General features: G+C 42.7%; 2 protein-coding genes across 9 annotated transcripts in view; one reads left to right on the top strand and one right to left on the bottom strand.

Moving 5' to 3' along the window:
* LOC105838656 (neither inactivation nor afterpotential protein G) overlaps positions 1–16,134 on the bottom strand; it is a 102,079-nt gene that overhangs the window by 64,443 nt on the left and 21,502 nt on the right. The gene's annotated exons all lie outside the window — the stretch shown is intronic.
* LOC105838666 overlaps positions 1–16,134 on the top strand; it is a 69,106-nt gene that overhangs the window by 37,422 nt on the left and 15,550 nt on the right. The window contains exon 1 of one of the 3 annotated variants that reach the window (XM_036289861.1): positions 7,617–16,130. The exons of the other annotated variants lie outside the window; for them this stretch is intronic. The gene's annotated coding sequence lies outside the window, so the exon portion shown is untranslated. Of the gene's footprint in view, positions 1–7,616; positions 16,131–16,134 lie in introns of those variants that run through there. 3 annotated transcript variants of the gene reach the window in all.

Below are 16,134 nucleotides of genomic sequence, written 5' to 3'. Positions count from 1 at the left end.
CGTATTCGCCATTCGATGCGCTCCCTCGAAGCGCCGGAGTTGATAAAACAGCAACTCGTTTGTAACGCGGGCTTATAGACGACTTACGATATGGTAATGCCCCGGTATTCGTGGTGCGTGACATACTATTGTAACACGCTCGTAAAACCGATGCAAATGTACAGGCGTTGCTAAATGCCTTCAATCATACGTTTAGACACGTTACAACCGTAGAACCTGCGCCGAGACAAGATTCCAATGCGCTTGTATGCGAAAGACACATGAGTTTCCGCTGGCGACTGTTGTGCGTTCAGATAAAACGAACAGATTGATAAAGAGAGAAGGATTATATTGTATATAATTCTATCGATAAGATCTATCCGTTCCGTAATGTAACTCTATCTGGAAAGAGAGGTCCAATGAGATATTCGAAATTTCCAAACGTGCTAACAGTGTTATACGCGCTATTGACAGGGAGAAGGAGAATTATTGCCCGTTAGTGGCAATGCAACTGCTACCAACAAGGTGCGATTTGTGTGTCGCCAACTACGGTTTCCCAGGTGTCCGCCCACAACCATTTCTCCGCGATGGTAAGCCGTAGATACTATCTACGAGTCAATTCGTGGGCCGTTCTTGTCTGCGACATGCACCTAGAGAACGATTCTGCGCTGCGAATAAGTATTGATATTTATTTATACTCGACTCGAAGTTGACCGATAAGATGCATCCTGGAGGGAAAAATACCGAAATTCCGAATGCAATTATTGTTAAAGAATGCACGAGTTTGTGCACGCTGGTCCAGTTTATTATTCATATTGTAGATAAGACGGTAATATTAATACATGAAATACAATCTACATTTAAATAATGTAATCTGCATAATTTTTTTTCGTCCCCTCTGTCTTATAAATTATCTCGTAAATATTATTTATGAACGTACGCCGTATTTATACGAAAATAAGTATTTTAGCTCGCGTTATTGATTAAAATTTTTCAGGCGTAACCCAAGCAGTAAGAGAACGCCGTTAATGCATTAGCCGAGGTGGCGAGAAGGTGAATGAGAATAAACGAAGTGAGAAACATTTGAGGAGCGGCCCTTTTACATTAAAACCCACTCTCGACATTTATCATCACTGTAGCTGCTCTAATCCCTCGATTAAGCCTCAGCGCGCGATGAAACTGGATTGCCGAGGTATATTTACTGGAATTTCTGCCTTCTCGCCGATTTAATCTACGTTACGTTACATCTATTGCGATGTAAAGCAAGAAGCGATCGGCGGCCCGACGGAAAAAAAGTCACGGGATAAAATTAATCACTTGTCGGATTATCGCGATCTTGAGGAGAGCGCGGTTTCACGGGGCGCTGTATGAACATCTTTTGCACACGAGCCGAATATAAAAATGACGCGACGACATGTATCCGAGCTTGCTCTTCTTCTTCTGACAAATTGAATGCGCACGATGTACATACATCTCGTAGGTGATGTATCTTTTCGTTAACGGTTTCGTTACTGTGTTACGGAGCATCACTTTGTATTCCGCGAGAGAGGCACGTATATGCACAACAACTGCAATTAATATTTCTCTTAATTATATTGCCCGCGTACGCAATTACTCAGTAAAGAATTCTCGTTTTGATGCCACAAAACAGGTTCACGGCGGGTATGGCGTTTCACTTACGATAATTGCAAATAATAATAAATAATACGCGGTGGCGAGTTAATATCACACAGCGTAAGCTCATAATGCGCGACTACGGACGCGACGCGCCTTTAATGATACGGTAAAAACTTAACGATAATCCGCGTGATAAGCTTCCCAAGAAGATATCGATCTTTGCGAAACGTTGCGCGGTGTGCACGTGGAATTAAAGTTCCTACTACCTTATGTTGTGCATGACCCCGCGGATTTTTTAATCGGTCGTGTCTGTCGATGCAAAGGTCTTCTTTGAAAAGTAACGTCGGAACATGGGCATTATAATAATTGAAGGAAAAGTGAAAGATGCATGCCGCGTCGCGCATTATCGTCCCCCGTTAAGTGATTATTTACATAAGCTTGTTACTTATCACTATTACTTTAATTATTGACGTAATTTTTTTTCCATCGATTCCACACCTAAATCTCTATTCAATTGAATTGCATTTTTCCCTTTTAGATTCGGCTTTGGCAAGTAACTTTTTTTTACATCCACGTCGATTGAAGAAAAAAATGTCGGTGAAACAAAAAGAAATGCAAATATAGCTCTCGTGTGAAATCGCGGCGAGGTCCATTTTCAGGAGACATCCCATTGCATACCGGCATAACAAATCGCCGCGATAAAAAGGCATGAAATCAAATTGGAGACACGACGCAGAAATAACAAGTGTGCCGCCCTGCTAATGCACGCGGGCTCGACGTAGAAGTCCCGATGTACCGATGCGATTTATCACTGTAAAACGGTCCAATGAGTGTTAGCTGTCAGGTCGACCGATCGCCGATTTGTCAACCGGCGGCTGGCTCTGCGCTTTGACTAACTTTGTCGCGTTGAATCGCGGTGGCCGGCTTGATGCCGCCGGTAGCGATGGCCATCTCGACTTCGCGCTAATGCGACCGTCAGAATGACACGCTCGAGAGTGCATAAAAGCGCAGATCGTATATCAAAGAGGGGTCCCCTCTGTCCGTTTTAATCCTCTATAGCTCGTGCCGCCTTGGTTGCACTTTCGCTCGGGTATCTCGGAAGAATTCCTAGCGGTTTCTACGATTCTTCATCGGGCGCCATAATATAATCACAATACCGTTTACATTTAATGTTCAAAAAGGGAGAAAACTAGCGGTACTAAATATACGCGAATTGAAAATAAATTTCAATTATCCCTTCGCGTAATAATATTATGACTAGATAAGAAATTGAGTTTCTCCAGTCGTGACAACTCGGTGATATTGAAATAATGCAAACACGGATTACATGCGCGGATTACATGTGCGAAATGATATTGCTTGAGTGAAGACGTGGAGAGGTAGATTTTAATCAATTCCGATCCAAGACTTGCGTTAATTAGTCGCGTCTGTTAAGGACGAAGTATTCCGAGTCATTTGTAGTCAACATTTAATTGCTCCCATCCTGTTGCGGCGCGACGTACAGACCGAGGGAATTTACTGCTAAAATTCTATCTGACCATTTAGATTACGACCGGTGGTAAGTACAACGTGCGTGGATAGGCTTAATCGCTTCATAATATTCATTGACTCTCAGTACCCTCCTGTTACAAGTATTTTGCGAATTGAAACGCCCAGCTGGTTATAACTCACGCGACCGATATTAACTCTTCACCGTTCTGCTTTGGACTCGTCATATTTCATCCGCGCGGGATGTCATAAATTACCAGTCATATTTTTAAGTCAAATTATTACGTCCCTATGATAAAACGAGTTACATGTCCGTAAATTCCGTATAACCCGTAATCGTACAAATTAAAAACGAGAACATACATAATAATTGGACACGTGAAATCTTCCTAATTGGTAAATCGGCACGACGTAAGTTCACAATGTTGAATAAAATGCCGTTTATTAAAAAAAAAAAAAGTTTATAAAACGCGGAACCCTACGATTCTCTCCTGGCCGTCTCTCTCTTGTCGTGAGAAAAGAAATTACGGTCTTTACGGTAAATCCGTAAACGAGAGCTTTTATATTCCGGCAGCTGGTTGGTATGCCATCGGCGCGGCCCCTCACAAATTTGCAGTCTCTTTACGGCGTAATGACATTACGCCGTTACGGCATCCTCGTGTTTTCACCCTAGTTTATGCATTTATGCACGAGGGAAAGGGGGAGGAGGTGGAAAGGAGAAGAGGCGGAGGTGAGAGACGCATCTCTTCGGGAACGGGCAGGTAGGGATAATGAGAGGGCGGCCGATGGTGCCGGTTTAATCATCTCGCGAAACACCTAACGGCTGTTACTCACGACGTCGTTGACCACGACCGCCGCTGCAAGGAGTCGTATCCTAAGGTAGTATAAGTCTGCTCAATGTCTCCCGGCATGAATCACCCTCGCCTCGTAAGTTACTTACTCGGTCGTGCGCTTTTTTCGAATCAATCACGGTATCGAATCGACGCCCTCGGGTGAGTTTGCATGTAGAGAAAGTATTATTGATTTTTGACATCAGGGATAATCCTGGAATCCTGCGCGGAAAGAAGTTTTGTTAAAGTATCTGAAAATTGAGCTAGATATAAATATAAAAACAATCATTTGGGACTCTCCAACACTGATTACTCGATTGTCAAAATTGTTTGCAATATTGCACATTATGCTTGGGTATTCTACATAATTATTATTTTCGATTCTGTATCTCTAACTAAATTTTTGGATGCTTCAGCAAAATCGTTCCATTTTGCCTTTTTATTTTATTTTATCTCTCTCTATTATCTCTCTCTCCGTTTAGTTTCTAATCTTACGGTGACTAACGTCGACATAGATTACGTAACCATTAAGAAAACGCACGCGAAATGTTACACCGAGACCAGCTGAAATGCCACATCGGCGACTTATCATGAGACTGAGTACTCGAGGTGAGAAAAACACGCGAGGCCGAAACGGAGCGAACGGAGCGCGTTTGCATTCCGCGCGAGAAAAATGAGGTCCAATCTGACAATCTTTAATGGCCGACGATTACGCTTACATGGATATATATTGTGCAGTCGGTAATTACACCTTGCACAACGAGATATACATCGCGTCGGAGGACAACGCGTCGTCGTCGCGCCGACAACGCGTGCGCGCTTTAATCCCATTCATAAAACCGGCGCCGCCGGTAATTACGAGGTCAACATGATATACGCACGTACAATTGTCGTCCTGGTATCGATTTCTGATTGCTATCGGCGCACGAAATCGTCGCCGATGCCGCCCCCCCCCCTGTTATTTCTGTAAAAAAATGCAGCGACCGCCTGAAGAAACGCCATTCGATCTCGTTTGCCTCTTCTCGGAGGCAGTCGAGAGCGAGGGAGAAAGACCGAGTCTTCCTCTCTCGGAAGCCGCGATTAGGCGCGGGTCGAATTAGGCGTAAAGGAAGCGCGACCTCGTGCGCTCGCGCACGATCCACGGTAAATTATCGAACGACAAGCGACGAGATGGGATCTGACACAACATTTTTACGCTCGTCCGACGGCACGTACGAGGCCCCCATTACTTACTCGTAATGGGATTAAGGGCACCGCGTAGTGATGCAATCCGCTACGAGAGAGGTCCGAGAAGCTGACCGAAGGCGCAGCGAAAAGTGATAAAACAGCGAAAGTCGTACGGCGTGTCGTTTTACGGAGCGTTAGGCCATGAAATTGTAATTTAATTGCTTCTCCCGTTTCTGTGGCAGTGATTGCGGTCGGTCGGTCGGTCGGTCGCAATTTGCATCCTAAATTAAAAATCTCCTGAAGATCCGGATTCGCCGCGAATCGAGCCGCGCGATAAGTCTGGCACGCCCGGCCGCTCTTCGTTGATTATGCATGAGCGCGTTCGGTATAATATTCGGTCGATTTTGAAGCAAACAATGTACAAAACACACTCATCTGATTATGCCGCTGCGTGTGGCTGAGTCGCGTTCGCGAGATATTACGATCTGCCGCGCTAACGAGCTGAATCACACGAATTGACATTCGACATGATTTTAATTTAAATAATGTTTCCTTCGGACAACGCGCAAAAAAAAGCGCTGGGAAGTATTAATATTTGTGGACTCGCAGCTCACTTTTTTTCCCCCTACGGGCCAATTAGAGTGTTGATTTACACTCGTCGGGTCACCGAGCTCTGAATGAATTAATTATTACGGCGGATGATTATTTTGCTCGTAAAAGCGACCAATTAAAAGGCTGCGCTTGCATCTTACCCGCTTTTACGACTGCTCGCAAAAAAGTTGCCCGCGGAGAATGTTTACATTATTTATTGCACAAGCGTACACCTTAAGTAACTCGATTACAATCGGATTTATATGTTGAGAGTGTGTCTTGAACCAGCTTGTAACTCTCGAGTAACATAGGTAAAATGGTTTCCCACTCTCATTAAAATACCAAATGCCTCGTCTCCTTTGTAGATGTTCGAATACGATAGTATCGAATGCCCGAAAATTAGCCGAATTAGTAGAAACACATGGCTAAATGCGTGAAGACGCTAATGAACCTCCGGCGTAAGCGTACTTTTCGCTTTTAAAACGGCGCAGATCGTAAAAGACGAGCGATAGCGAATGATAAAGCCGGCTGCCAACACGCACGCTCTGACTTTTCGACGAATGACTGGTATTATAGATCATAATTTATCGGTTTGTCGAGTTGTCTCGCGCACACGCGTGGATCATTCTCGCAAGATAAACATGTAAAACGCTGTCTGTCGTAGGCCGCGCGAGGATTCATCATTCTCTGTTTCGTATCCTTTTCTTACCCCTATTTACCTTTCTCTTTCTCTCTTTCTCTCTCTCTCTCTCTCTTTCTCTCTTTCATCTCTTCGCACGCGATTTGTCTTCCTTCGAGTTCGCTGCGACGGCTGTCAACTCCGCTGACACCGAGATCACGCTCGATTATGTTTCCCTTTGCCGATATTCGACCCGATAATGGGAAGCTAGTTTGCCGCGTTGCGCCCACAGTACGCCGGATGAAATTTGCATAAACATTAGTCACGTTCCCTTTTACATTCCGATATGTATCACGGCGAGCAAAGTGGATTACGATGCTAGCTGTGCGGCGTGACGAGGAAACGTCAGCGATTCGCAAAAAAAAAACAAAAAAAAACGGACGTCGCGATAATGGCAAGATAATAACTCGAAACAATCGTCTCTTATTAACGAAATTACAATTTCAAAATAGTCATTGTGAGGCTACTCGGTCAATACTAATTGCCATTCAAATCGAAACGTCTCATTATAATCGACCACACGGACGCGACGTGTATCGCCAACAGCGCCGTGAGAACTTACTACGAAAAGCAGGACGGCGCGAGAAAACCGGACAGTAACGAAAGGAGGAAAAAAAAATATAAGGAAAATGAAACGATGCCCCGAGATACGGCTGAAATGGTCTCTGTTTGCCTTTGAAGTTTACCGAGACGTTGACATCGATGCGACTCTATAGTGATGCAAATGAGGTCTACCCCATACTTCTATCTATCTATGGGAGTCCATAGCTGACGCATTTAAGAACATAAGCGAGTTTAATGTCAATTTAAACGTTATGTAATATTCTATAAAGCCCCAGTGACAGCAGTTAGTATTGAGGTGCAGGATTACAAAAATATCATCGGCGCGTCTGAGATGTTGCCACTTTATTATAAACAGTTTTTGAGCGAAAGCAGTGTCCACTCCGAAATGACGCAAGGAGCCGTGACGTTTACGTGCTGATACTGGCGCGATTTTTACGACAGCGCTCCGGTATTCCAAACAACCCGTGAGTTCTAGTGTTTATGGCGCGTCTGGTAGCTTTTACTATTGCGCTCTTCCGGTGATTTCGGTGGTTAATATAATTACGTATGTGTATATAGTGCGTAGCTATGTATATCTGTACAACGTTGTTCTTTCTCTCTTTCTTTTTTTTTTTGTAAATAAGAATTATATGAGATTAAAAAATCTTTGGTGAAATCGACGGAAAATTTGCATTTTTTTCTTCAATTGTCAAGTTTGTTGTAGAAAATTATTGTAAAAAAAAGATTTTTACTATTTTTTAGATGAAATAAAATAAAATGTTAAAAATGTAACTCTTGTCATTGATTTGCGGCGATTCCACGGGATAAAATTTCACAATCAGTGGTTTCGATTTTTTCGTGGGTCAGGCTCTGAAGCATATCGCGGCATAAAATCTGCCATTAAATCTAAACTCAAAATTAACGGCATGGAAACTCGGCCACTTGGGAACATGGTCACGTCAGAAAAGGCCATAAATGCAAAAGCGGAAAGAGTAAAATAGAATTAACAGTGAATCGGAATAAAGACGGTTGTCAACATATTCATTGTCCTCATTTGCTTTACAGCACATCGTCCTTATTACAAAATTGTTAATCTTTACTGCAAGAACAAAATTTTTCATCGTTTTCTTTTTTGCAATTAATTTTAGGACCAATGTTTAAGTATCACAAAAATTTTTGTTGATTAGGAAAAAAAGAATGAAAAACCTGCTATTTTTTAATTTCGAACTTTTAAGTTTTTCGAACAAAAATATCCTTAAACAAATTGAATTCTTATTTTTATTATAAGCATTAAGTGATCTCTTAAGTTGAATTCTTAGATCCAAATTAAATTAAATTAGATTTAGACAATATAGTATAATTAAAATCATACTGTAGGTAACCCGGAATTAAATTTACTTAACAGTCGCGAAAAAGTTATTATAACATGATGCAGTATTTCTGATCATACCATTAACGTTGTGGTACTTAATCAATCAAATCGAATTATTAAAACATGAGCACGACTGCGCCATATTGCGTGGAAAATGATCGATCTCCCAAAAGCAAGGAAAAAGCTGATCTCGTGCGTCACGCGCTATTAAGCCCAGACTCGTGGCGTCGCGCAAAACGCCGAAAAAAAATTGTTTGAAAATTATAAACATGTCACTGCGGTCGCCTGCGAGTCCGTTCTCGCTCGCGGTTCGCGGTTCCAAGATTTACGCACCCGGCGCTAAATCAAGGAGAAAGAGAAACAGAAAGAAAGAAAGAAAGAACATTCTATACTCTCGAGGTACCGTGGTTAAAAACGCCGGACGTAATGCGTACCGAGTACTCTCGGCATTGTAAAGGCACAAAAAAATCATTGCAAAAAAAAACTGAAGAGGTCGATTGTTCGATCAGACTTTTTACGCTTGCAAGGCTTAAAAAATTGGCATTATGATATCATTACAACCTAAATATTAGTCTTCTAATTTAATTCACACTACAATCCATGACTTTATCCATGACTTTACGATTCCCCATCCGCGTATGATGTATCTCGATTTTATTTCTAAAAATATATAAGTGTTAAATATTTTATTATACAACGTGATTTGTATTTATGTTGGGTTGTAAAGTTGATTGTAAACGGCAAGAAAGCGGGAATGCGTGAGAACACGTTAGGGAAGCGTGTGTATTGCGCAAGACGATCTGCAATTATACTGGGATGCTGCGCCTCTTTATTTATGACTTTAAAACACCTTTAAGAACTTGCTCCGAATTGTATTTCAGCCACCGCGTAACGGGTTCGTGGACCCTAAAATTGATTTATTTTGAAAGAGCAGCAAAGAGCATCTTAAAACGCGGATGCCGTTCGCCGATCGAAGGTGGCGACTAGACGTAGAAGTTAGCGCGAGCGCGTGATGGTGGAGTAAAAAAAGATCTTTACGACGAAATCACAATTAACCGTCCCCTATCTTCTCCTCCGATCTTTGTGGTTTCGGTACGAAGGATGAGAGAATCCGGATGAAAATCCGCGGCGGCGGCGGCGGCAACGCGCGCTCATTGCAAATCTCGCAATAAAAGTGCAATAAATTCATGCAGTTTAGATGCGTCTGACTGGCGACTCAATTTGCTTCTGGTTCTGCCGCCTGCTCATTGGTGGAACGGCGATAAACTCGTCCGCTGTCGTACGTATACGTAAGCTTATCTCGCGGCTCTAACGTGATTTTTCACCGTAAACCGGCAGTGAATACCGTCCTATCTAAATGCCATGGGATATCAATATCGTTGAAAAAATCCGAATTTCACAAGGATGACCAAATCACTGAAAATACGTGGCAAAAGAGGCGATATCAATCATCGAATCGCGACATTATATAAACGTATGTAACGCGCTATTATTAGCAATATGACCCGATTGCAATTTACGATACCCCACTTCTTTGTTCCAACGTTGTTCATTATTGTCGGGCATCGCGTTTGTACTTGTTGCACTCGCCGGGTTTTACTCGTTGATCTCTAAACAGATTTCACCCGCCGCAGGCGGTGCCGCATATATCGCGATAATGAAGGCAATCCATTTGCTTATTCACCATGTCACTCTCGTGGGAGTAAAGACATTAGCGCGGCAACGAGTAAATCGTCTGTGCGACAGAGTGAACGTAGGCGCCTCTTTTGCACGACACGCATCCAAGTTCCAGATTCATCGCCGCGCGTATCGGGTGAACGGATCGCGAGCGGTTGATTTACACTGGGCGAAAGCCCGGTTCAAACAAAATCCATCAGATGAATCGAATGCTAATTAATATTATATTGTCACAAAAGTGTCAAACAATTATCGCATTATCGCGTCATTTGTTACTCTAGTATGTTTTAATATTCTCCAAGTTGCTGAAGCGTCTTGAAATTAATGCTGAAACGTGGGGAGTCTTAAATCAAGAGTGCGTACATTCATCGTTCGCGATCAAGGTCACTGCGCCGTCGCGGAAACACGAATTTCAGGTTTTCGTCACAAAAAATCCACAATTGCTTAATACATAATAAGTACGGAGCATCGGCTTTGTCGGTGTCACTTTAATTGGCGACTGGTCCGGGGAACCAGTCCTCCCGCCGGACCCGATTCACCCAGTGATACCTCAGTCTGGGCGAGTTTCCTGAGGGCCATTCACAAATGATATCATGAATGAGCTTCGTTCTGAATAAAACCTCTCGCGGCGAATCCGCTCGGCCGCGCAATATCCGACGATCCGTCGCGTTTAATATCATAGAGCCGGTTTTGAAGGCGAGTCGGCCTATTTGCGAAAATGATGAAAATGAACTTCGACTTTTACGCAGGATTTATTTGTATCACTGCCGATTATTTATCGTCGGGTCCAAGATGTAAATTCGTTTAGTTAACAAACTATCGTCATTACACAACAGTTATGCCACCCAGGTTTAACGTTAATAGTCGAAATTTAAATTCGCTCCCGTGGCAGCCGCTGGTTTTCGTAAACACTGTGAAATCGCAATTATGCAGAATCAACCCTGATTTATACGACGGTCTCTCGAGTGCACTAATTATGCGACAGCCACGAGGAAATTATTCTCAAGAGACAGAGTTCGAATAAGTCGCTTAATTACATCGGATTTGACGATTAGGTAACCGCGCTTTACAAGTCTCCCTATAAGCGTTTACACCCGGCAGTTATCAAACCGTCGTCAACCATTTAGTGTTTCCTACACGGTCGATTAAATACGTTGAACCTGTCATTTGAATTGGGACAAACTTGTATCACGATAAACTCGATTGCATTACTATCTTCTTTCAGATATTAAAGTTTGTATTCTTCACGAAAAAAAACTTCTTTTATATAAAAGTCAAGGTCTCTCTCTCTCTCTCTCGTATTTATCCCTTTATGTACTCAATATAATACCGAGCAATCGTTCGTCGAATGTCCTCCGCAATTTTCTTGCTTATTAAATTGTACATAGACTTTATTTATTATTCACATTTAATTTTGCTTTAATATATTCACGCTATAGATAACCGACGGCAGATCGCGAATGATGATAAAACCATGCGGAATATTGCGGTAATTTATCGCGTCGGCACTAGAATATGAATCGTAGCGCAAATTGATCTTATTTTCATAACTAATCATATGTGTCTGTACGTATTACGCCTATTAGAGAAGTCGGCCAGTCCTATTCACCAGATTTTCCCAAAGATTTTTCCCAGAGCGAATACACGAGATGTCTATTTACTGATTAGCTGTCGATCTCGGCAATTTGCTGAGCAAAGCCATTGGAATATATTAAACAATATTTACCGTTCACGTTTTCATAGACTTCACTTCGATGTGAAACATCAACTAATGAACGTTACATGTCAAACAGACATAACGATACGTCGATAATTCCTGCTTCAATGAATATAGCCGGTACTATTTTTACGATGTTTTCGTATTTTAAATGATTAACGTAGCTGTAATGAACATCGTAAAAGAGCAACTGCGGAAAAAAAGAACGTAGATGACCAATATTTCATTGAATTCGAGATCGCGAGAAATTGTGCTGGCAGCAAGAAAGTTAAGAATCATGAACGATGGCGTTTTCCCACGTGGAAAAAAACTCGCGCGGAGTTCCCGCGGATTCTCCGGCTGACTTTAACGAGTGCGGTTGCACCGCCCCGGCTTCATTATTTATTCTAAGTACGCGACTGTCGGTGTAAATTAAAGATCGCGGATTCGTTAAGGCGGATTCGTCGCGTGGGCGGAAGGAATGGTAACGTCAAGGGGCTCGTAAAGAGAATATACGACGCGACGTCGCGAAATATGTAAGCCTGCTAATGTGTCGGGAGCAGCTTATCACAGGCACCGACTGCTGTTAAATTTTTGTTATAGAGTCTCGCGAAATTCAATTCCTGATCGGTAGCGATTATTAAATATCGACTGCATGAATAATTGAGAACAACATGGACAACTTTTTTTTCAAGAGCTAGTCTCTCTCTCTCTCTTGGTTACCAATCTGTTTCACCACTCGCGCTCACGATCGGCATTCTCCTTCACCAAGGGCTCGACGTATGTAGTAATTACCGCGAAAGTTAACGGTAATAAACTATTACTAATAAATGACAGCTCAGAGATAGAAGGCGCCAGGTAACCAGGCTTAACGCATTCTCCACTATGTTTTTATCGCTGTGTAGTTAGGCGCCGATAAGTGACTCAATGCAAATCCTGACGGCGGCGGCGGCTCCGCCTCTGCTAAATGCCAATGGGCTTCTACGTACTTCGTACTTATCAATGCGTTACGCGGCAATTTCGCGATACAAAGTCCCCGATCACACGTCACCCGGGCGAAATTCTCGCGAGTCCGCAAAAATTCGAATTATTACGCTTATCGTGTCGATTAAAGTTCTGTACAACTGTAACGTCATCCTACAAAATCGTATCATGACCGATTCTTACGTCACTACGTACTTTACCGTCTCATTCATATCTTGTCGTAATCAAGCGAAAAATTGCAACAGTTATATGGGTTTACCCGCGACTTTAACTATCAACTCGGAATACAATAATCGCGATTTGTTCCGCTCGGCGGGATATTAATGCTTAACGATACATACCGGGATAATCTCGCGATGGCGAGATAATCAGCAGTAAACCATTGAGAATACTCATGCAGGCCAAATTACCGGGACTGCAAGTCACCGCGCGAGAATTATGCGTCTCGTTCGTTACTCGTAAACGATACCGTAATTAAACCGCAAGCCTTCGCCTTCGTGCCCGTGTCTTCGAGAGCAGGCCGATTGACTGTTTATCTTGCGGCATCGGGATCGTTAATACGTCGATCGATGATGATTGCGCATCCGGCTCGACGGGGTGTTCATTTGACGGACCTTGCTCGTACGTGTGCACGAAAGAGCGAACGAAATGAAGGACAAGGCAAAATCGGAGGGTAAGAGAAAACCGATGTTTTCACGTGGGTGGACAACATAATGTCAGATCTAGTTCCCGAAGGATTAGTTACGCTTTCTTGCTATAAAACATTTCACTTCCCGTTGTGCACCGGCGATGACCATCATCCACTGTCACGCGACATTGATCTTCGGCGTTAAATCCGCGGCTGTTTCCTGGTGGAAATCCTGTTTGACAATCGAACAAATTGTCGCGACTGTGTAGTTATTATGCAAATTATCGTAGAGAACTGATATTAAGATTTATCCGGGCTTTATTGGGGATTTAGAGGATTATAATTACTTATCTTCTCCCGTGGGATTGTACGGACCCTTAATGCCGATGTTGTTTATGACATTTTAGCCGCAGCTTTAAATCCGATATTATTTATTTAATGCTATTTTGTTACTGTCGGCTATCGGTTTTAAAATTTTATTAAGGAATCTATCGACAATGCAATTATACATTTACATAATTTCATATCATTCTAATCATATTGCTTTAGTTATAGTTTTACTAAAAATTGTATACTATAAAATTTTTAATGTTCAGCATTTATTGTATAATTTTTGTAATTGTGAATAAAATCTGTATATTATATTTATAACTTGATTATGTGGAACGCTTTCTCCAAGTTTGTAACCGTCTATCTATACCTATCGGCACGAGTAATCCACTGTATTTTTTTCTTTGAACCGGAATAAAAAAATTATAGTTGCTAATCCCTTTCTAAAAAAAGGGGGAGAAAAGGAAAAGGAGTTATATAGTTATAAAATCTATAAAATCATGGCTGATACGTCAATGGAGCGATCATATCCGTCAATAGCACGTAACAGCACTCGTAAATCTACGAGCGGTGAATTGCATGAATGGGTAGCGCGTGATAACGACGCGTTAAAGACCGTTCGGTTATCGTTAATCGACGCGAGATCGACCGCACGTGTATCGCCACGTTTTGATAAGTACACGCAGGTACACGCACGAGAGAACGATGCGTAAATCGCGAAGGAATGCAGGCCGACGCGAATTCTACGTTTCCATCGATATTCCATCGTGAGTTTGCGATAATGTGTTCAGTGTCGAAACGAGAGTTACGTGTCTTTTTTTATTATTGTGTCTGTCTACCCCCCATCGTCTTTACATGCGCCGGGGAAACACCACGATAAGAAACCGTGATACGTTTCGCCAACCGTGAACCTGAGCATCTTATCAAACAAATTCCACGCGCCGTGACTCACTGGCAACGATACATATGTATTACATTTCCACCGTGCTATGTCGGCGCGATAATCCGAAATTATAACCTTAATCCGCTTACGATTACGCACCACGCCGTCGCGCCGGTCGCTTTCATCGATCCCCGAACTCCGCCTACTGGAAGCAATCGAATCGGTAATGGATACCACTATTTTGATGATCAGCGGAAGGAGGACTCCGATGATTCATGACGACGGACGAGCCCACGGACACCCAGGCTGATTGCCTCGCCACGGAACATCTACGTCATCGAATTGCCCCATAATTATTCATAATTGCCTTTGATAAACGCCTTTAATTGTGCCGCTGTAAATTTTGCTTCTGATAATAAAGTAATAAATTAATTTCAAGTAATAGACAATTAGTTTTCTTCCCGTAAACTTATCGCAAAAAAAAGGTCATTGGAAATTACATTTCACATATACTTGACAACTTTGTTTCGCTAAGCTTTCTTCACGCTTTGTATACATAGATAGCTTTGTTTCATTCATCATTCTTTGCATTTTGCATACAAAGTGCGTGTAGCTTGCGACAAGTTAGGAAACGCGCGATTGCAGACGGATCTCGTTTCTGATCGTGTCGCGTCACCTGATTTCTTAAAGGATTCAACGGAACCCGTGAGGTTCTACAATTGTTGGTGACGGCTTTCCTTCGCATCTTGTCGGCTCTCAAAGTAGTTAGTTCCGTTTCGTTAGCTCGGAACGGCGAACGCGCGCACGCGTGAAGTCCCGTCCATTACAGCACGGTGAGAAGGCGTGTTTCCACCGTGTGAGAGGCGTCGCGACTTCCAGACGGGGACCAATCGATGATTTCTCGAGAGTCATTAACTCACATAACGAATGATGCCAGGAGAGCGTCGATGCCGATACCGCCATACTGTTGTGCATGGCGCTCGCACTCTTCATCTTTATCAATCAAAATTTATGCGGCTGCGGAATTATCGGGATTTAGACAACGAGCCGGATTATCACTCACTTCACGGTTTATCATGTATTAATTGATCGTGCGATAGTCAAAGCCTAGCGTATAGCACAAATAAATAAGTTTAAGGATCATGTGAATAACATAAAAAAGAAAAAGAAGAAGTAGTTGTCGCGCAATGAACATTCATCGAGGCTCTCACGAGGGAATATATTCCTGTCCGGTAGGTCAGTAACATACGTTACTGAGCGACGTAATCACCGGAATTGTCGGAGACAAGTGAACATAAGATAAGATATCAGTTTGGCAACATCGTTGCAATCGAGTGACGAAGTATATAGACGACGCCCGCAACTTGCACGCCGGCGTTCAGCTTCGTTAACTTTATCGGCAAATCTCGAATATCGGGTCCAGTTGGTTGTGACACGTCGCGGAGAACGCATCGTCCCCTCGATTCACGCGATTCCGTCGTGTCGTTCACGTAATTAGCTTGAGATTTTCGTGGACGAGGACTTATCGAAGAATCAAGTCTTGGAGTTTCAGTCGCGATATAGCAAAATTTTGCGTTTGTGTAGAATCGATTGCATAAATATCTCGAATAAATTTGAGATGACACGTTGCCTATAAAATTCGCCGGAGAATTTTTGTACGTGCCAGGTGA

The sequence above is a fragment of the Monomorium pharaonis genome, chromosome 7, assembly GCF_013373865.1.
Source record: "Monomorium pharaonis isolate MP-MQ-018 chromosome 7, ASM1337386v2, whole genome shotgun sequence".
NCBI lineage: Eukaryota > Metazoa > Arthropoda > Insecta > Hymenoptera > Formicidae > Monomorium > Monomorium pharaonis.
The sequence above is the reverse complement of the archived record's forward strand: the minus strand, read 5'-3'. Positions and strand labels throughout refer to the sequence as shown.